This window comes from Vulpes lagopus, chromosome 12 (assembly GCF_018345385.1).
Source record: "Vulpes lagopus strain Blue_001 chromosome 12, ASM1834538v1, whole genome shotgun sequence".
In the NCBI taxonomy this organism is placed as follows: domain Eukaryota; kingdom Metazoa; phylum Chordata; class Mammalia; order Carnivora; family Canidae; genus Vulpes; species Vulpes lagopus.
This window is the reverse complement of record NC_054835.1, coordinates 34,292,777-34,313,775: the sequence shown is the minus strand read 5'-3', so window position 1 is coordinate 34,313,775 and position 20,999 is coordinate 34,292,777. Positions and strand designations below refer to the sequence as shown.

Genomic DNA, 20,999 nt, shown 5'->3' with positions numbered 1-20,999 from the left:
GTTATTAATTGGTTTAAATATTTGGCAGCTCCCACATTTGGGGCATATATATTGAGGAGTGTTAAGTCCTCTTGTTGGATAGATCCTTTGAGTATGAGATAGTGTCCCTCTTCATCTCTCACTATAGTCTTCGGGGTAAATTTTAATTTATCTGATATAAGGATGGCAACCCCTGCTTTCTTTTGAGGACCATTTGAATGGTAAATGGTTCTCCAACCTTTTATTTTCAGGTTGTAGGTGTCCTTCTGTCTAAAATGAGTCTCTTGTAGACAGCAAATAGATGGGTCCTGCTTTTTTATCCAGTCTGAAACCCTGCGCCTTTTGATGGGGTCATTAAGCCCGTTCACATTCAGAGTTACTATTGATAGATATGAGTTTAGTGTCATCATATCTATTCAGTCCTTGTTTTTGTGGATTGTTCCACTGAACTTCTTAAAGGGGAATTTTAAGAGTCCCCCTTAAAATTTCTTGCAGAGCTGGTTTGGAGGTTACATATTCTTTCAGTTCCTGCCTGTCTTGGAAGCTCTTTATCTCTCCTTCCATTTTGAATGAAAGCCTTGCTGGGTAAAGTATTCTTGGTTGCATGTTCTTTTCATTTAGGACCCTGAATATATCCTGCCAGCCCTTTCTGGCCTGCCAGGTCTCTGTGGAGAGGTCTGCTGTTACCCTAATATTCCTCCCCATAAAAGTCAGGGACTTTTTTTCTCTTGCTGCTTTAAGGATCTTCTCCTTATCTTTGGAATTTGCAAGCTTCACTATTAAATGTCGAGGTGTTGAACGGTTTTTGTTGATTTTAGGGGGGGATCTCTCTATTTCCTGGATCTGAATGCCTGTTTCCCTTCCCAGATTCGGAAAGTTTTCAGCTAGGATTTGTTCAAATACATATTCTGGCCCTCTGTCCCTTTCCGCGCCCTCAGGAACCCCAATTAAACGTAGGTTTTTCTTCCTCAGGCTATCATTTATTTCCCTTAATCTATCCTCATGGTCTTTTAATTGCCTGTCTCTTTTTTCCTCAGTTTCCCTCTTTGCCATCAACTTGTCTTCTATGTCACTCACTCCTTTTTCCACCTCGTCAAGCCTCGTCGTTAGGACTTCTAGCTTGGATTGCATCTCATTTAATTGATTTTTAATTTCTGCCTGATTGGATCTGAATTCTGCAGTCATGAAGTCTCTTGAGTCCTTTATGGTTTTTTCTAGAGCCACCAGTAGCTGTAAAATAGTGCTTCTGAATTGGCTTTCTGACATTGAATTGTAATCCATATTTTGTAACTCTGTGGGAGAGTGGGCTGTTTCTGATTCTTTTTTTTGAGGTGAGGTTTTCCTTCTAGTCATTTTGCTCAGTGCAGAGTGGCCAAAAACAAGTTGTATTGGGAAAAGGAGAAAAAGAGAGAGAAGGAAAGAAAAGAGAAAAAGAAAAAAGAGAAAGAAGAAAAAAAAAGGGGAAAAAGAGAAGAAAAAGAAAGAAAAAGAAAGAAAGGAGAAAAAAGAAAAAAAAAGGGGTGGGGTGGGGGAAGCAATCAGAAATCAAGAAGAAAGAGAGAAAAAAAAAAAAGCACAAAACAAAACAAAACAAAACAAAAAAAACAAAAACAAAACCAAAAAAACAAAAAAACAAAAAAAACCACGGGGGAGTATCTTCCGATTCTGTGTAGTTTAAGTCCCTTGACTTCCCTTGGAACTGGTCCGTCTCGCTGGTCTTCTGGGGGAGGGGCCTGCTGTGCTGATTCTCAGGTGTTAGCACTTGGGGGAGCTGCTCTGCCCCTGCCTGGTGCAGGGCTCGGTGGGGGTTGTTCACCCCGTGAGGCCCCGGGAGGAAGCCACAGTGGCGGGGGCAGCTCTGGGACCCTGGAGTCAGCCCCCGCAGTAGCTCCGGGGCTCTCCGTCTGCAGGGCCTGGGGGCTCCGGGGCGGGGCCGCTGATCTGCTCAGTTCCAGGCAGGAGCGTCCTTGCTGTCCTGGGCCCTCCCGGCCTCTGCCTGTCCCGGGGAGGCCGGATTCTGGGCTGTGTCCCGGCGCCCTGTGCTCCGGGGCCTGCGCTGTTGGATTCGCGCTCCCGGCGGTGCAGCCCCCTCCGCGGAGCCGCCGCCCGAGCCCCTCCGAGCTGTTCCCGGAGCCGCGCAGCCCCCTCCGCGGAGCCGCCGCCCGAGCCCCTCCGAGCTGCTCCGGGTCCCGCCGAGCGCTGCAGCCCTTAGGGAGCTCGGCGCATCTCCCCGGGGCGCAGTTCCTCTGTTACTGTCCCAGGGAGCCCGAGGGCATCCCCGCCTTTCTGGGGATCCTGCTCCAATTCCCCGGGAGGCCTTTCCGCGGGGAAGGTCGGTGCAGCTCCTGCTCCTCCGGGACGGGGCTCTCCTGTCCTGGGGACACTCGCCCCGGCCTCAGCCCGGCTCCTCGCGGGCCCCTCCCCCTCGGAGGCCTTTTGTTTCTTTATTTCTTTTTCCCCGTCTTCCTACCTTGATAGAAGCGCGAACTCTTCTCACTGTAGCGTTCCAGCTGGTCTCTCTTTAAATCTCAGGCCATATTCGTAGGTTTTCAGGATGATTGGATGGTTTTCTAGGTAATTTGCTGAGGACGGGTGACCTGGAGACCCTGCTCTGCCGCCATCTTGCCCCTCCCTCCCGTAAACAAAGTTTTGTTGGAACATGGACCTGCTTATTTTTTGGTTTGTTTTTTGTTTTGCTTTGTTTTAAAGATTTTATTTTTTTAAGTCACAGAGAAAGAGAGTATGAGTAAGGGTTGGGGGGAAGGGCAAAGGGAGAGGGAGAACTCAGGGCTCGATCCCAGGACCCTGAGATCATGACCTGAGCCAAAGGCAGACGCTTAACTTACTGAGCCACCCAGGCACCCCTTAAAGATTTTATTTTAAGTAATCTCTATGCCCAGTGTAGGGCTTGAACTCATGACCCTGAGATCAAGAGTTATATGCTCTATTGACTGAGCCAGCGAGGCACCTCTATGGTTACCTATGACTGCTATCATCCTACCATGACAGAGCTGGATCATCATGACAAAGACATTGTGGCTAGCAAACCATAAAATATAAAAAAAAAATAAAAATCTGGACTTTGATAGGAAAGATTTGCCAACCCTGTTCAGACAGATTCTTGGACACCCTGAGTGACAGAGGCAGAGACAAATTAAGTTCAGACATGGATGCACACTTTATTGATAATCGACTTTGTTAGACATAATTAAGCACCCGCAATTTCAGAAACCCCCAACACTGTTCCATTGCCATCCAGCAATGGTCCCAGAAGGATTTCAGGATTTATAAGCTTCATTAAATATTGCAGTAGAGATTGCTCAGCCACTTCAGTGATTTGCCCTGAAGGTATTTAGTATTTTCAAGTAAATGACAGGGATGAGGGTTTGAATGTAACTTGAAGAGTTTGCTAATTCCTTTGTCTCTTGATTATTGCGTGTGTGTAATTATTGCAAAAAATATTTGCTTTCCCCAAAGTTGCTCTGCTCAAGTTTGTCAGTGTGGGTGCTATATATATCATGTTTGTCCATTACTGTAAAAGGGGGAAACAAAGGGATAAAGAAAAGAAGACAACTCATTGGAGGCTTTTACCAGGTCATGGGTTTGATTGCAATGTGCTTTTAAAACAATATGCGTAGGGGGGATCCCTGGGTGGCTCAGCGGTTTCCGCGCCTGCCTTTGGCCCAGGGCGCGATACTGGAGACCCGGCATCGAGTCCCGCGTCAGGATCCTGGCATGGAGCCTGTTTCTCCCTCTGCCTGTGTCTCTGCTCTCTCTCTCTATGTCTATCATAAATAAATAAATAAAAATAAATCTTAAAAAAAAAAAACCAATATGCGTAGGTTCTCTTACATCAACGGCCTAAGAGTCGCGCTGTAAGAAGCAACAACCTCTCCTCTTCTCCGCCATCCGCCCGGCAGCCGCCAAGCAGCAACCATGCGTGAGTGTATCTCGATCCACGTTGGCCAGGCAGGTGTCCAGATCGGCAATGCCTGCTGGGAGCTCTATTGCCTGGAACACGGCATTCAGCCCGATGGCCAGATGCCAAGTGACAAGACCATTGGGGGAGGAGATGACTCCTTCAACACCTTCTTCAGTGACACGGGCGCTGGCAAGCACGTGCCCAGGGCAGTGTTTATAGACCTGGAGCCCACAGTCACTGATGAAGTTCGCACTGGCACCTACCGCCAGCTCTTCCACCCTGAGCAGCTCATCACAGGCAAGGAAGATGCTGCCAATAACTATGCCCGAGGGCACTACACCATTGGCAAGGAGATCACTGACCTTGTCTTAGACCGAATTTGGAAACTGGCTGACCAGTGCACGGGTCTTCAGGGCTTCTTGGTTTTCCACAGCTTTGGAGGGGGAGCCGGTTCTGGGTTCACCTCCCTGCTGATGGAACGTTTCTCTGTCGATTATGGCAAGAAGTCCAAACTAGAATTCTCCATATACCCTGCCCCCTAGGTGCCCAAAGCTGTAGTAGAGCCCTACAACTCCATCCTCACCACCCACACCACCCTGGAGCACTCTGATTGTGCCTTCATGGTAGACAACGAGGCCATCTATGACATCTGTCGTAGAAACCTCGATATTGAGTGCCCAACCTACACTAATCTAAGTAGGTTGATAGGTCAGATTGTGTCCTCCATCACTGCTTCCCTCAGATTTGATGGAGCCCTGAATGTGGATCTGACGGAGTTCCAGACCAACCTGGTGCCCTATCCCTGCATCCACTTCCCTCTGGCCACATATGCCCCTGTCATCTCTGCTGAGAAAGCCTGCCATGAACAGCTTTCTGTAGCAGAGATCACCAATGCATGCTTTGAGTCAGCCAAACACATGGTGAAATGTGACCCTCACCATGGTAAATACATGGCTTGCTGCCTGTTGTACCGTGGCGACGTGTTTCCCAAAGATGTCAATGCTGCCATTGCCACCATCAAGACCAAGCGTACCATCCAGTTTGTGGACTGGTGCCCCACTGGCTTCAAAGTGGGCATTAACTACTAGCCTCCCACTGTGGTACCCGGTGGAGACCTGGCCAAAGTACAACGAGCTGTGTGCATGCTGAGCAACACCACAGCCATTGCTGAGGCCTGGGCTCTCCTGTACCACAAGTTTGACCTGATGTATGCCAAGTGTGCCTTTGTTCACTGGTATGTGGGTGAGGGCATGAAGGAAGGAGAGTTTTCTGAGGCCTGTGAGGACATGGCTGCCCTGGAGAAGGATTATGAGGAGGTTGGTGTGGATTCTGTTGAAGGAGAGGGTGAAAAAGGAGAGGAATACTAAAGTTAAAAATGTCACAAAGGTGCTGCTTTTACAGGGAAGCTTATTCTGTTTTGAACATTGAAAAGTTGTGCTCTGATCAGTTAATTTGTATGTAGCAGTGTATACTCTCATATACAATTACTGACCTATGCTTTAAAACACAACGCTTTGTTACAGACCCAAGCTGTCCATTTCTCTGATGGGTTTGAATAAAGTATTCCCTGTCTTAAAGCAAAAATAAAACAAATAAAACAATATGCGTGAGTGAATTGTCTCACTTTCCAATCCAAGAGAGTTTGATTCCTCTGTAACAAAAAATACCCTGACCTGACAGGAAAACACTCAGAGAGGAGCCTAACGGACGATTCTTTCTCTCTATTTTCCAACATGGTTTTGATTTCAAGAAAGCCCTCCTGGAAAAAAAAAAGAAAGCCCTCCTGTCATCATCTCTTTCCTGCTCCTGATCCCCATGAATATCACAGGTGGACTGCATTTGTCCCCTGCCCTATTCAGGTTTTACTTCTTCTGTCTCTCTTGGATTCTGGATAAATCTTCATGGTTGCCATTTATGTTAAACACCCACATGACTTATCTTAAGGTGCATGTCTTATCATTATACTTGCTTGTTGACCTATTTTCCCTGACCATGGGCTTCTTAAAGTGTGCTCTTTTTTTTTTAACTTTATTAAAAAAGATTTTATTTATTTATTCATGAGAGACACAGAGAGAGGCAGAGACATAGGCAGAGGGAGAAGCAGGTTCCCTGCAGGGAGCCCATTGCAGGACTCGATACCAGGACCCTGAGATCATGACCCGAGCCAAAGGCAGACACTCGACCACTGAGCCACCAAGGTGCCTCTAAAAAGTTTTTTTTTTTAAAGATTTTATTTATGAGAGAGAAAGAGAGAGAGAGAGAGAGAGAGAGAGGGAGAGAGAGAGAGAACACAAGCAGGGGGAGGGACAGAGGGAGAGGGAGAAGCAGGCTCTCAACTGAGCAGGGAGCCTGACTCAGGGCTTGATCCCAGGACCTCAAGGTCATGGCCTGAGCTGAGGAAAGATGCTTAACTGACTGAGCCACCCAGGTGCCCCTTAAAGCGTGGTCTCTAAAAAAGTCTGTACCTCTAGCACCCAAATGGTGGCCACCCACAAAATTTATCCACATTAAGTATTCACTGACCAAATAAATGGATAGGGTTGGGGGTCTTGTCAGGGAGAGCCCACTGGGCTGAAATTCTGGGACTGGAATGCCTCACTCCCTTTTCCTCTGGATGAGAGAGAAGAGACAGTGTGTGTCAGGCTTCTGAACAAGTCTTCTGCCTTTGAACAGAGGGCAGAGGAAATATGTCTGAAGAAGGTGAACATGAGGACAGACACTTTAAAATGAGCCCACAGATCCGATGGCAGTAACAAGACCCACTGGGTGCAGTGGCTTGTGGTTGCCATAATCCCATTTGGACCTCATCATGACCCTGTGGGATAGATTCTGTTTTCTGTTTTACGGGGGAAAGAAACCAAATCCAGACAGATTATGTAAATTCTCTGATATTATTTATTTAAGTCAACAGCTAAGTGGGGACTCAAGCTTGGTCCTCGTCTAGAACCTTGTAAATATTCCTTCACGAGAAAATCTACCTGTCTTTACAGTGGTGACTTCACAGAAGAATCAAACACTTTCTATTCTTGCTTTCTGGCAATCTCGGGTCATGTAGATAATTGTTATATTCTCTCACATTTATTGTTCTCCGCCTCAAAACAAAACCAAAAACTGACACCCTCATGCTCTGTGTCACAAGGATTTTAATTGCTCTCTTACATTTGTCTTAATTATAGAAGCCTGCCCTGCAGGGATAGTGCAATGAACCAGAGGAAGAACAGAGTCTGAACTAACAGCGTGCAAGGATTGACACCAGAAAGGCCAAATACAGTCATCAGATGCAGGCCCTAGACGAGTGGCTGAGATAGGGATTTGTGCAATGTGTGAGGAGCTGCTGGAAACTGGGACAGAACGGATGGTGACAGTAAGGTCACATCAGCCAAAGGGGCTGAGACAGTGGCTGCAGATGGGGCTGCAGATGGGTCAGCCTGGGAAGGAAGGTCCATCTCCACACTAGTGTGGGAGCCTTGCCTGTTTTGTCTATGTTGAATCTAGTATGGGACCTGGCATTTTCTGGAACAGAAAGGATGTGAGATTCACTGTGGCCTGGTTCTGAGCACAGTCAAGGGAGCAGTGAGAACATCTATTTCCCCAGATCCAAAGCCAACCATTTATCCTAGTACCTCCTGTCATCCTTTAGACAACGATATGGCTGTAATAGCATTGTTATTTTTCTTTTTTAATTTATTTATTCATGAGGGACACAGAGAGAGAGAGAGGCAGAGACACAGGCAGAGAGAGAAGCAGGCTCCCTGAGGGGAGCCTCATGTGGGACTCAATCCCAGGACCCTGGGATCATGCCCTGAGCCAAAGGTAGATGCTCAACCACTGAGACACCCAGGCGCCCCTGTAATAGCATTGTTCTCCACCCTGTAGCCACTAGCCTCATCCAAGGAAATGTCACCATTCTCCAGGAGTTCTGTGATAACCTCCTAACTGCTCTCCTCTGATTTTCTAGAGCACATACCTTCTCCCACTGCCACCACTCCCAACCTCTTGTCCCAGAGCCTTCATTCCATCCTCATTCTTTATTTTTTATTTTTATTCTTTAATTTTTAAGATTTTTTCATTTTTTTATATGTATATATTTTTTTCCATCCTCATTCTTTGGATCACTTTCGCCATCTGGGTCAGATCCTTCTGTTATCTGGTCTTAAAGCACCATGGATTGTTCCTTCTAAGGCCTTATCCTGATTTCTTATTGTGTGTGTGTGTGTGTGTGTGTGTGTGTGTGTGTATGTATATATATATATAGATTAATTTCTTTCTCCACTAGATTTAAATTCCACAAGGAGAAGGGCAGTGTCTATTTTTTGCTCATCTATGACCATGTTTCCCAAGCAACCAACACACTCAATGACTTGGTGATTGTTAAATAAATAGATAAATACATTTTAGCTAACGAGGGAATTAACCAATACATGGGTGGATGATGCGATGGGGAGTCACGACTCAAGGCAGCCCGCTGTGCTGAGATCAAGGGCAAAACCAAACAAGTCAGAACATCCGGCTGAGATCTCTTGCCTCCTGCAAGAAGAGGGAGACTTATTTTTAAAACACTTACTTAAAAACATATTTCATTATTCTAAAATGCTTTCCTAAATGGATGTAGTGAACTTAAACCGGGAATCACATAATATGATCCAACAACTGAAATGAGGCAAATTGGTTCCTATCTAGGCAAAGAGAAACAGACAAGAAACTGACATATAACATTCCCGGATCTTTTAGAACTGATTGGCGAGGAGAGTGGGCTCTGGAAGGCGAGCGTGCAAGATGAGCTTGTATTGTCTCGTGTGAACTTCCTTTAGCTGCTTGGTGCTTGAATGATTTTGGCTTTGGACCAAACACGCTTGCCTCTTGAGCTGCTCCTGTCCAGAAACCACCTCCTCCCCTCTGCCTGTGCATCTGCAGGGTTAATTGCCTTCAGGGATGGTTAGTTGACCATGCTTTACAGATGGGACCACTGAAGCTGAGCAAGCACAATAACTAGGCCAGAGGCAACAAATGCATGTTTTCTCCTTAGTCCAAACCCTCCCTCATCCAGGGCACACAAGCCACTCCATAAATGAAACCTGTTCTTAGCTGTGGCCTGGAATCCATCTCACCATAGCTGGTAGACAGGCACTGATCCCCCCAAACCCCCTCTGTGTGTTGGTGCCAGGTCTGGTTCCCAGCCCTGTTTCTAAGCTCCCTTGAATCAGCTGCAGGGTGGGAAGGGGTAGGTCGGAGGGGGCAGAGAGGTGGGGAGAGGGGCAGACCTATGTCCATGAGGATTAATGGGGTGGTCGAAAGATCCCAGGATCTGGAGTTGGATGGACCTAGGTCCAGATCGCAGCTATCTCATGGCAGTTTGCTGAAACTTTCTGAAAGTTTTTGCCTTCTCATCTGTTAAGGGAATAAAATGAGACAGGCTTTGCAGGATCCCTGTAAGCATTGCATATGCAAAGTGGCCAGTACAGACACTAGGCTTACAGTTGGACCTGTTTGAGTTTGCTTCGTCCATCTCTGTCACCTCTCCTTTGGGAAGTAGCAAGGTGCAGAGGACGGGTGTGAGTTTAGCAGCCAGACTGACCCGGTGAGTTCCCAGCTTGGCCATGGACTAGCTGTGTGGCACTGTGCAGGTGGCTTAAACTCTCAGATCCTTTTTTTTCTCATTTGTTAATGGGGAATAGGAGGTGGGGGAGGGCCTTGCAGGTTGAGCCTCACACAAAATAATACATGGCAAAGGTGGAGGTGGATTCATTACATGCAAATTTCCTCTTCCACATTCCTCTGTGGATTGATGGAATGAATCAAGGCTATTTGCCCATCCAGGGATGATTGACTCTTACACACACACACACACACACACACACACACACACATTTTCAGAAGGAAGTATGAGCCTAGGAGTAGCCCCACAGAATATTAACTGAGGTGTTGCTTTCACTGCCTGTCTGCACGGAGGGCTGTTTGTGGACCCCGCTCACATTGGTCTGCCAGCCGTGTACCACAATCACACCTGTGTACAAGGCCGAACTTCTGCTGTGGACGAACTCGGCTCCATCTGAGCCACGCAGCTTCTAAGACTTCCTGATGACAAAACTCCCTCTGTGTTATTTCAGGAAGTGTTGCTCCTTTCATTTCATTTATACAAGTGTCTATTAAAGGGAAACCAAATCTCACACCCAAAGCCAGCCCTCAGGGCATTTTCCTACATGTGTCCACCAGTGGGATAAAATATCCCCTTTCTAGAGGCATTCTTAGAACCAAGGTTTTCTGGAAACGGGAAGGATTGAGTGTCCCATGTGCTCAAGAGGCAGGCGTCTTCCTCTAGCACCACTGGTTCTCCGCAAGTTCCCAAAGCATCCATTTTTCATCAACTCTATGTGAAAGGCAGAGAGGGGTGGGGGTGTCTACGAAACTTCTGCCTGTCTCAAGCTGCGTTTTCATGAATCCTGGACTTTGGCCTCTGGCCCACCTGCATTTAGATCCTTGCTCTGTTGTCTTCTTACCTTGAGCAGATGCCTTAATCTTCATGAATTTCAGTGTCCACATCTGTAGAATGGAGGAGAGAAGAGAGCATGGGACAGCGTCACCATTTGGCAATGTTCCCCCATCCTTCCCCTCATTTCTTTGAGGTCTGTTGAAAAGGTGAACTAATTAGGTGTGATAATGTGAAGCTCCCTCAAACAGGGAATGATTTTTTTAAAAAAGATTTTTATTTATTTATTTATTTATTTATTTATTTATTCATGAGAGACACACACAGAGAGGGTGGGGTGGGGGCAGAGACACAGGCAGAGAGAGAAGCAGGCTCCATGCAGGGAGCTTGACGTGGGACTCGATCCCAAGCCTCCAGGATCAGGCGCTGGGCGGAAGGCAGGTGCCAAACTGCTGAGCCACCCGGGCTGTCCCTGATTCTTTTTTTTTTTTTAAGATTTTATTCATTTATTCATGAGAGACACACAGAGAGAGGCAGGGACACAGGCAGGAGAGGTAAGCTCTCCTTGGGGAGCCCCATGTGGGACTGATCCCAGGACCCCAGGATCATGACCTGAGCTAAAGGCAAACGTTCAACCACTGAGCCACTCAGGCATCCCTTATGGGGAATGATTTTTGATGGCCCCTGGGTCTAAGAAGAGAGCAGCTCGCAGATCACTTCTGGGCAGCACTTGCAGAGCCCCAGATGCTGCTTGGCCAGGCAAAGCAAAGAAGTAGGAAAGGCGTGATCGCATATGACCAGATGCAGGTCCCAGGGCACCTTCTCCTCTGCTCCCCAGGCCGTGCCTCCCCACCTAACCTTTCTTACTACACTCTTTTTTTTACAGTGGTGGCCACTGGGGACGCGACTTCCTTCTTTCCCACTAGGCAGGTGACATCATCTGAATGCCGAGGGCTTCTGGGTGTGGGGCTGGCTGCTTTCTGAGGGTCTGAGGCTAAAGCAGCACACAATGACCCATCCACTGATGCTTTCTTCAGGCTATTTTGTTCTACTGCCTGGGCTCAGCACCTGCATATATGGTTTCTGACAATTCTTTAAACTTTCTGAGTCTCAGTGTCCTCATCTGCAAAATCATGGGAGTACGACTGTCTCAGGATTTTTGAAAATGTCTTCTGTGGGATCCTGGCTTGGGAGGAGGTGACACGTGTCATGTGAACAGAACTGTGTGATCAGGTAAGTGTGGGCAAAATAAAGACTCTACTCAAAGACTTCTCTTCATGCAATTTGAATCTTCAAGTAATATTCTAAACATTCTAAATTTTTCTTGCCACCATAATATCTCCTTAGACAGGACAGGAGATGTAGTATAGCATAGTGGGAAAGGGCACAGACTTGGGACCTGGATTACCTGAGTATCAACCCCACCTTTGCCACTTACTAGTTGTATTAGTTATTGACTGTTGCCTAACATATTCCCACACACCTTGTGGCTGAAAATAACACAGATTTATTATCTCACAGTGTCTGTGGGTAAGGAATCTGGGACTAGAGCTCAGCTGAGTCATTGCTTTGGTGTCTTTTATAAGGCCACAATCAAGGTGTTGGCCAGAGTTGGGGTCTCAGCTGAAGTCTCTGGTGGGGAAGGATGGGATGCCAAGCCCATGTGGTTGTTGGTAGGATGGAATTCCTTGTGGGCTGTTGGCTGGAGGCCTTGCCCTCAGTTTCTTGCTATGTGGGCCTCTCCAACACGGCAACCTGATTTCTCAAATCTAGCAAGGGAGAGGTCTGCTAGCAAGATGGAAGTTGCGAACTTACACAGCTTAATTGTGGAAGTGACAACCTATGCATTTACCATATTCCCTTGGTTAGAAGTAGTTACTTGCAGGACACCTGGGTGGCTTAGTTGGTTAAGCATCCAACTCTTAGTTTTGGCTCAGGTTGTGATCTCAGGGTCATGGGATCCAGCCCCACGTTATGCTCTGAGCTCAGCATGGAATCTGCTTAAGACTCTCTCTCCCTCTCCCTAATATCATCTATCTAAAGTTGTGATTAAATGAATCAATGTATAGAGAAAAGTGTCTGGCAAACAGTAGGCAGTCTCGATCTATCTGCTTTCCTTGTTAATGAGACCAGTGCCTGACACAGAACACACAGTAAATAGCATTGGGATGAATGAATCAGGGAAGGGACTTGTATTACACGGAATATGCTTCAGGGTTGGCTGCCCTCCTCAGGATGCTGTGAAGATTGGAGGCAGGGAGCTGTGTGGAGCGCCTGGCACTGTCCCTGGCACACACTGGGTTCCCAGTCATTGTTAGTTTCCCTTCCCGCTCCCATGTTTGTATGTCCAGTCTGGGGCTTAGAGTCCCTGAGAGGTCAGGTCCAGATTTCCCCTCTGTTCACTTCCTCCCTTCCCCCTCCCCCTACCTCCTCCTCCACCTATAGTAATCTTCTCGGTACAGGGCCATGAGCAGATAAATGCTTCACAGGGGCTCTGGATGAGACTGGCAATGACAATTAAGTGCATTTGAGGTGCCTGAGCAGCGATGGAAATGAGGTGAATGGGGAAAAAAAGAGAATAAAGGTCTAAAGAAGTAGAAAAAAGAGACAGAAAAGACCACTTTGAAGAGGAGTGCTCTCTTTTCTCAATGGGCCTGAGAGTCTGAGTTTTAATATTCACATTTAAAATCTTAAAGACACTGCCTTACGTGCTGTTCTTCCCTCTTAGCGGCTCTTAATCACTGTATTCAAAGCAGGTATTCCTTCCCAGGCTTCTCCTCTGCACATGTCTGTGCAGCATCTACTTTCAAGTGGATTAAAATGGATTCACTTTGCAACTTTCACACTACCTCTTGAAACAACTGGTAGAAACAACTGATGCCCGCCTGGCGCTCCATGCTTGCAAAGTGCCTTCAATGCACATTAACCCGATTGAACTTTGAAATGACTGGAGGAGGTGAGGATTGCTGCTGTCTTCATTTGAGGGTGGAGGGAAAACTGGGGCAGCTGAAATGAATGCCTTGAGCAGACGTCAGCACCAGAACCCATATCACAGTGTCCAAGTCCAGCCCAGGCTTTCCTCTCATTGTTATCCACAGGAAGCAGGTGTTAATGGGAGGCTATTCATAAACTGTGGGAGGTGGACTCAGGTCTTTAGACAGCAGTGTCACCCTGTAGGTTGTTCCTGGAGGAACAATCAGTATTGAGAAATGGTTCTGAAACTGTTACTGCTGGACCTCTCTGAGTCTAACAGGACATCTTTTTTTTTAAATTTAATTTTTAAAGTAAATCCTACACCCAATGTGGGGCTCGAACTCACCACTCAAGAGTCATACACTCTATCAACTGAGCCAGGCACCCCTCGAAACCTTTCTATTCTAAGCCACCTTCCTTCAATAGCATAGGAATGGTTGATAGCGAAAGGGCACAGGCTCCCGGGATGGTCTCCTTGGCTTGTCGGGAGGGCTGTCTGGCATCTGGTGGCTTCTGTCCCTCATGTTGGCTGTCCACTGCAGAGCAAGTACGTTGCTAGGATGCCAGCCACAGGGTAGCATGTCCAGGGACTCATGCTATTCCTATTCCCCTCAGTGCCCAGAAAAGTGACAGCCTCTTTGAACACATTCTCCTTGGCTCCCTGGGAGAGGCCAGTCATGAGCATAGTTTTCTCTTGGAGTTGTGCTGGATCCAGGGACCTGGTGGGGATGCCTCCCACAGACCCGTATTGCTTTTGTCCAGTGGTTCTCAGCCAGCAGAGATTTTTGCCTCACATCCCACCCTCTGGGGACATTTGGCAATGTCTGGAGATGACTTGGGGGAGGGTTGAGGGTGTTACTGGCACCTAGTGGGTAGAGGTCAGGGATGCTGCCCAACACCCTATAGTGCACAAGACAGCCTCCCCTTCCCCCATGACGACAGAGAATTACCTGACCCCCATGTCAGTAGCGCCAAGGTTGAGAAACCTTGCTTCACCCTATTCTTTTAGTTGATTCATGAGACTAGGGGTTCGGGTGGAAGAAGACATGATACCCTGTAGGGATGGGCTCAGACTGTTAAGTAGGTACTTGTCTCCAGGGCATCACAACACCCCCACCCCCTCCACTTATCTAGCCCTCTCTTGTCTGTTTTAATTCTTTTGGAAACCAGCACAGTTTGACAGGGCAAAAAAGTCTTCCCCATACTCCCTATGCCTGGCCTGCTTTTGGCCATGGCCTTGAGGCTCTGGTTGGGAATTCATGTGTTACTGTTTGGAGAGAGTCATATTTTTTACAGCAACATAACCCATTTTACCTTTATAGTAATTGTTTTGGAATAAGAAGTAATCATCCAGGACTGACCAACTTGCTTTACTAAGCGTTCCTTTCTCACTCCTGGCAAATTGCTTTGAGAATTGAACAAAGCCCGGCTCAATCATGCAGGATATCCATTCCAAAGGATGCCGGGGAAGTAAATCTCTGTTAAGCCAGCTCGAGTCATGCCTCCTCCTCCTTCTGCCCAGGGATCAAATGGGGAGTGTGCGCTTCATTCTGCATGCCCATGGTCTCGGGGATGGGTGCCTTAAGCCTGGGGCTTGACGGGGGCATTTGCGATGCTCGTGGGACTGCATAGGAAACTTGTAGCAATAGACTGTTCTATTAAAGAGCTTTTGGTCCTTGGGGCTGATGTCAGAGTCGGCATTTTCCACGTGGCTGTTGAAATTAATTTATGGCAGTCTTTCCCTGATGGGGTTCTGTGGAATGTTAAATAGGTATGGTGTGAAAGAAGTGGTCCAATGAGTTTGTTCTTGACTGCAGGACTTCTCAGGGTCTTTACATTGTTAACAAGTTGTGTCAAGTGTCAAGAGGAGATATAGCATCTGGTATTCCCCAAATGTATTTGGGCTCAGAACTCTTATCATTATGGAGTATCTCCCATGGTGAGTGATCTGCAGAACAGAATTTTGGAATATCGGAAAGGGGAAGGATGAGGTTACCTCTTCTCTTTTTTCCCCTCTGTCCCTGGCATTTAATTGAAGTTCCAGGAGAGGATGGTGATTCTTTGGTGCTTATAGGATGACGGCGAGGCTAAGAGGGGATGACAAACCCAGTTCATCACAGAGTCCCATGCTGTGTATAGCTCTGCCTCCACAGCAGCCTCTGCACCTGCCCAATGGTGCAGGGAAAGAGCACTGGAAGAGGAGTCAGGAGCCCAAAGCTCCAGGCTAAATTTTGAATACCTTCTCAAGGCCCGAGGCCTGTGATTATACCAGAATTGTAACACCTTAATCTCCCAAGTGAATTATTCCAATTTCTATGATCTCCCCACAGACACTATTGTGGAGACTGCCACCTCCATGGCTGTTAATGATGTGACTGGGCGGGGAGGTGTCAAAAGGAACAAGGTACAGCATGAGCCAGCCTCCTTGTAGTGCCATAAGGCTTCTGAATCAAATCTCAGCAGCCCCGTGGGCCTATTGTCTCAGGACACTACTGAAACCACAACTGTTCTGTTCATTCATTCTCTTATTTTTCAACAGATACTGAATTGAGTTTAAGCCTGAGCCGAGTTCCCTCCATGCTGGGTGCAGGGGACTCAGAAATGAATAGGAAGGGGTCCTTACATCCAGGGGTGTCATCCTCCATTTCTTGAAACCAGAAACTCCATTGTCTCCCCAACTGCAGCTCTGATCTGCAGCCAACAAATCTCTGGAATCCATTCGCTTTCCATCTCTGCTCCTGGTCATTCTAATCCATCCGCTTGGCCTCTTGCCTCAGTGGTCCAGCCCCTTCCTTTACAGGGGAAGAAATGGTGGGGCTCCCTCTCCTCCTCTCCCCAGGTACCCACCTCGGCCTGCAGAGGAGGGAACATCCTCCATCAGGGCCCTCTGCTCAGGGAAATGCAGCCGTGTGAGTATCCTTTCTCTGCCCTCTTTCTCTTTTTTCTTCACCGAAGATTGGTTTGGTCATGCTTTACTGGTGGGCAGGGCTCCTTGTGTTTCCACTCCATCCTGTTTGCCCCAGGAATCAAAGAGCTCTGTTCTCAGCGCATGTGTGTCTGGAGAGATATTCTCATGACCTGGGGGTTCTTCTTCGTCTTTTTTTTTTTTTTTAAGATTTTATTTATTTATTCATGAGAGACACAGAGAGGGAGAGGCAGAGACATAGGCAGAAGGAGATGTAGGCTCCATGCAGGGAGCCCGATGTGGGACTGGATCCCAGGACTCCAGGATCACGCCCTGAGCTAAAGGCAGACACTCAACCACTGAGCCACCCAGGGATCCCGTGACCTGGAGGTTCTAAGCTCTAAAGTGGGGAGGGATGGGAGGCTCCTACTTTGGCCTCTGTCCAGTTGTGTTTGCCCTTCCAGGTTTGTCAGAGGGCTCTTCCTTTTGGTGGTTGTTGGGTACAAAGCTGGCCATTAATAAATCGATTCTCTAATTCCTCATGTGTCTTTGGTGGCTGATCAGCCGGAGGAGAAGAGGGGCAGATGTCAGTATTCCATCTCCAACACTACTCCAGATCGCTAAACTTAGAAGCAGAGAGGCGGAGGGTTTCGCTCAAGGTCAGGGATACTCTTGGCAGATGGGGGACTTGTACTATGTATCTTCTGACCCTTGGCCTGGTGCTCTTTCCTCCCCATCTCCCTCCTCAAACGAACAGAGCTCATCAGTGATGCTCTTCTTGTTGAAAAGAGAGTAAAGCTGTCTAGACCCGATAATAAAAAAATGGGCTCTGGATCCAGAGATATCTGGGTGTCTGAATTTCCAATCTCCCCGTACATCTCACTTGCCTCCTCTGGTAAGAGGGTTAATAGTGGCACCTTCCTCACAGTGTGATGATGAGCACAAAGATAATTCAGGTCAAGGGCACAGCACAGTGCCTGGCACAGAGTAACTGCTCAGTAAATGTTACCTATTTTCCTTTCACACCAAATAAAACAGTAAAAGAAAAGACAGAAAAACCTATGCTGGGGTGCCTGGATAGCTCAGTGGTTGAGCATCTGCCTTTGGCTCAGGTCATGATCCCGGGGTCCTGGGATCAAGTCCCACATGGCTCCCTGAGGGGAACCTGCCTTTAACTCTGCCTATGTCTCTGATTCTTTCTCTCTGTGCCTCTCATGAATAAATAAATAAAATCTTAAAAATATATATATGCCAAGGAAGGAAAAAACGAATCCAGCTGATGTAGTGTACCAGCTGAGGTATTTTCCTGACGAACAGAGAGTCAATCTGTGGGATGGCAGCTAGGTATTTGAGGAACTGGAATTCCCATCTAGAATTCATCTGGGTATCGTAACTGTTCCCTGCTGGCTGTGTAGTGCAGGCCGAGTGCTCTCAGTGTATACATCTAGAACACCACAGGCGCTAATATCTATAAATAGAGAGGAAGCCATAAATGAGAGCTCATTAAGTTCTTACTGACTGCTGAAAAGTAAATTAGAAAAAATAAACGGAGCTGAACATTTGTGTAAACCTCAATCTTTTTGATGTTTTTCAATTAGCAGAGTCATTTTTCATGTGAAAAATTAATGGCTGTCATGTGCCACCTGGCTATAGAATCAAGTGACAAATTTGTTTTAATGACCACTGTCATATCTTTGGATTTAGAGAGGTATGACTAGTTACAGGCCATCTGGGGTGGGAGGAGGCAAAAAAAGGGGAGCTGGCCTTTGGGGAGCACTCTCTGTGTGCCAGACACCGCACTTGGCTAAGGATGCACATCATCCCTTGAATTTTCTCCGTGGCCCAGTGAAACTCTTATCCTCCTTTTATAGATGAGGTTCAGAGAGGTGAAGAGACTTGCCCAAGGTCATGTAGGAGATGGGCGGGGCCATCAGGTTCTACAGTCTAGACCTGCCCCACTAAGTAACACTCTGCAGAGGGAGGAAGATTTGGTGAGAAGGCAGGAGGTGTCTGGGGAGCTCTGGCAGGCAGCCTAAAGCAGGGGTGGGGCTGGGATACAGTGAAGAGGGTTGAGTTGGGCAGAAGCCAGCTGCAGGAACCCTGATGTGGGAGATCCTTAGGATTCTGTGGGCATGGTGGCCTCTCTCTGAATAACACGGCACCTGTCACCAAACAAGGAGCCCCCATCTCTGGGAGAAGGACAGCAGGAGTGAGGCGGGAGTCAGGCGGGCTAGGATGTCTGTTGGAGGAGGGCCCTGAGCTAGCAGGTGCTCAGTAAGCAAACAGTAGGACCAGGGAGCCGTTTATGAGAGCAAGATTGTATAGGCAGAAACAGGGCCAAGGCCTATCCTGGGGCCTGGGACAGCCTCATGGGAGTGGGATGGCAGCAAAGAAGGCCGGGTGGCGAGCCTGCTGTTCCTCTGAGGTGCGAGGGGGCACAGAGCCGGCAGTGATGTGCGCGTGGACTTCTAGGCTCTCGTGGGGCCGCTGGACCTGGCTGCTACTGCTTATCCCCCCAAGAGCAGGCGCCTGCCAAAATGATCCTTTAATTTTGGAGTGTTTCTCCAAGGCTCGGGGATGAGCCCCCAGGGTCTGAGCAGCGGGGAGCCTCTGCTGTTGGGGCCGGGAGGTTAGGTGCCTGCCTCACAGCAGAGCACCGATTCGTGACCTTGGTAGGATTTCTTGGAGCCTCAGGCTCCTCTCAGGAGTTTCACTGATTGGTTTGAACTTGACTTTGAAGCTGGTGGTAGGTAGAGACACTAAGGTTTCTCACAGGTCTCTCTTTCCATTTGGCTTCCTGGTCTGTTTCTAATTCCTGCGGCTCATAATTATTCTGTTTGCCGTTTTGTAGTTTGGAAGACTGTGATTTTTTTTTTAAAGATTTTGTTTATTTATTCATGAGAGACGAGAGAGAGAGAGAGAGAGAGAGAGAGAGAGAGAGAGAGAGAGGCAGAGACACAGGCAGAGGGAGAAGCAGGCTCCATGCAGGGAGCCCGATGTGGGACTCGATCCTGGGTCTCCAGGATCACACCTGGGCTGAAGGTGGCGCTAAACCGCTAAGCCCCCGGGCTGCCTTGATTTTTCTTTTCTTTTTTTTTTTTTTTATTGTTGCTGTTTCTTTTGACAATTGGAATATTTTTTGACGTATACCCCAGGAAACCACACTGTTTTTCCTGACATTTCTGGAGAGACTGTTTGTTCCAGCCCTGACCCTGCAAGTTGACTGTTAAACATTTATTCTTCCTGTCTCTGTCCCCCTCTCCTTCTGGTGTTATCTATCTACCAATTTATCCATCCACTGATTCGGTCATTCATCTAGCCAACTAGCCCTATTCCTCTCTGCATGCCATGGCACTGAATTCGCAAAGATTGAGATGCTCGGTTAAGGGATAATCGTTGTAAATCACTCACGTGTTCCCAGGGTCACAGAGAGCGAAGAGAATTAAAAACATATAAAAAAATTCAGTTATTCTCATCTGAATTTATAGCCTCTCTTTCTTCTCCTAAGATGTTCTCTTCTTGTCTGTGTTAGAGACAGGGAAGAAGTCAGACTTATGTTGACTGGGACTTTAGTTGCATCTGTGGGACAAGGTGAGCTTAGGGTCCTCCTCCTCCACTGTTTTCCCAGCCTCCTTTGTTGATTGAGTTTTAGATCCCACATGTAAAGGGCAGATTTTTAAGATCGAAGAAGGGAGGGGAGCCATCCAAGGATCCTGAGATAAGATAACCAGGGGCAAGAGTTGCTGCGATGATGGGGGCTCACTGATTTCTCCCCACTGCCCACATGCCAGGCCTCTGGGGCTGGTGCCCTGGGTGAGGGCTTGGGAGCTGTTGCTCAGACTTGACCCGCTGGTTTTCAGTATAGCTCCTTGGTATACATTTCTGACTCTGATAAGCAGCCTTGGACTGGGAAGCTCATGGAACCTCTCCAGGCACCTGCAAGAAGACAGGTCAGCCCCAGAGGCTGTGGTTCCTTGGCTTCTCTCTGTTCTCCCAGGATACACTGAGTTGAAAGAAACAGTGTTACTCTATCCTTCTACCTTCATCAACAAGTGAAACTGAATTTTATACAATGGCTTTAAAAAAAATTAAACATGTGAACTCCACTTTAGGCAAGTTTGCTGAATTTAAAGCCTTATATCGTTGGGGTTTTTGATAGTATAATATCAAAAAATAAAGTTTTTTTAAAAAAAGATTTTATTTATTTATGAGAGAGAGAGAGAGAGAGAGAGAGAGAGAGAGAGAGGCAGAGACATAGGTGGAAGGAGAAGCAGGCTCCTTGCAGGGAGCCGATGCAGAACTCGATTCTGGACCCCAGAATCATGCCCTGAGCCAAAGACAGACACTCAATTGCTGAGCCAGCCAGACATCCCCAAAATAAAGTTTTATGTTGTAATTTTCTGCAGTTAAAAAAAAAAGCACATTTAAAAAAAATGATATGTTGTTTAAGGTTGCAAACAGTCATTTCTTGAAAGGGATCATTTTAAGAAGGGGAACTTTAAAGTCAGAGCCCTCACTTTCGAATCTTTCCTCCACCATTAATTTGCTGTGTTACCTTGGGAAAATGACTTAACCCTCTTTGGGCCGCAGTGTCCTTATCTGCAACATGCAGAAATAGTGCTAGCAACTACCATGGATTGGCTAATGTTGCTGTGGATTGGCTTGCTCAATCTCTGTTCCACCCTCCTTCTAAGCTGCCTTCCTGTAAGCAGAGCTTGGGCAGCTAAAATCTACATTTTCCGGATGTCCTTTCTGGGAAGGGTTGAGGTTGCAATGTAGGGTTTGCTGATATA

General features: G+C 47.3%; 1 pseudogene; it reads left to right on the top strand.

Annotated features, from left to right (window-relative positions):
• Positions 1 to 3,809: 3,809 nt before the first annotated feature.
• Positions 3,810 to 5,469, top strand: LOC121474191 (annotated as a pseudogene).
• Positions 5,470 to 20,999: the final 15,530 nt, after the last annotated feature.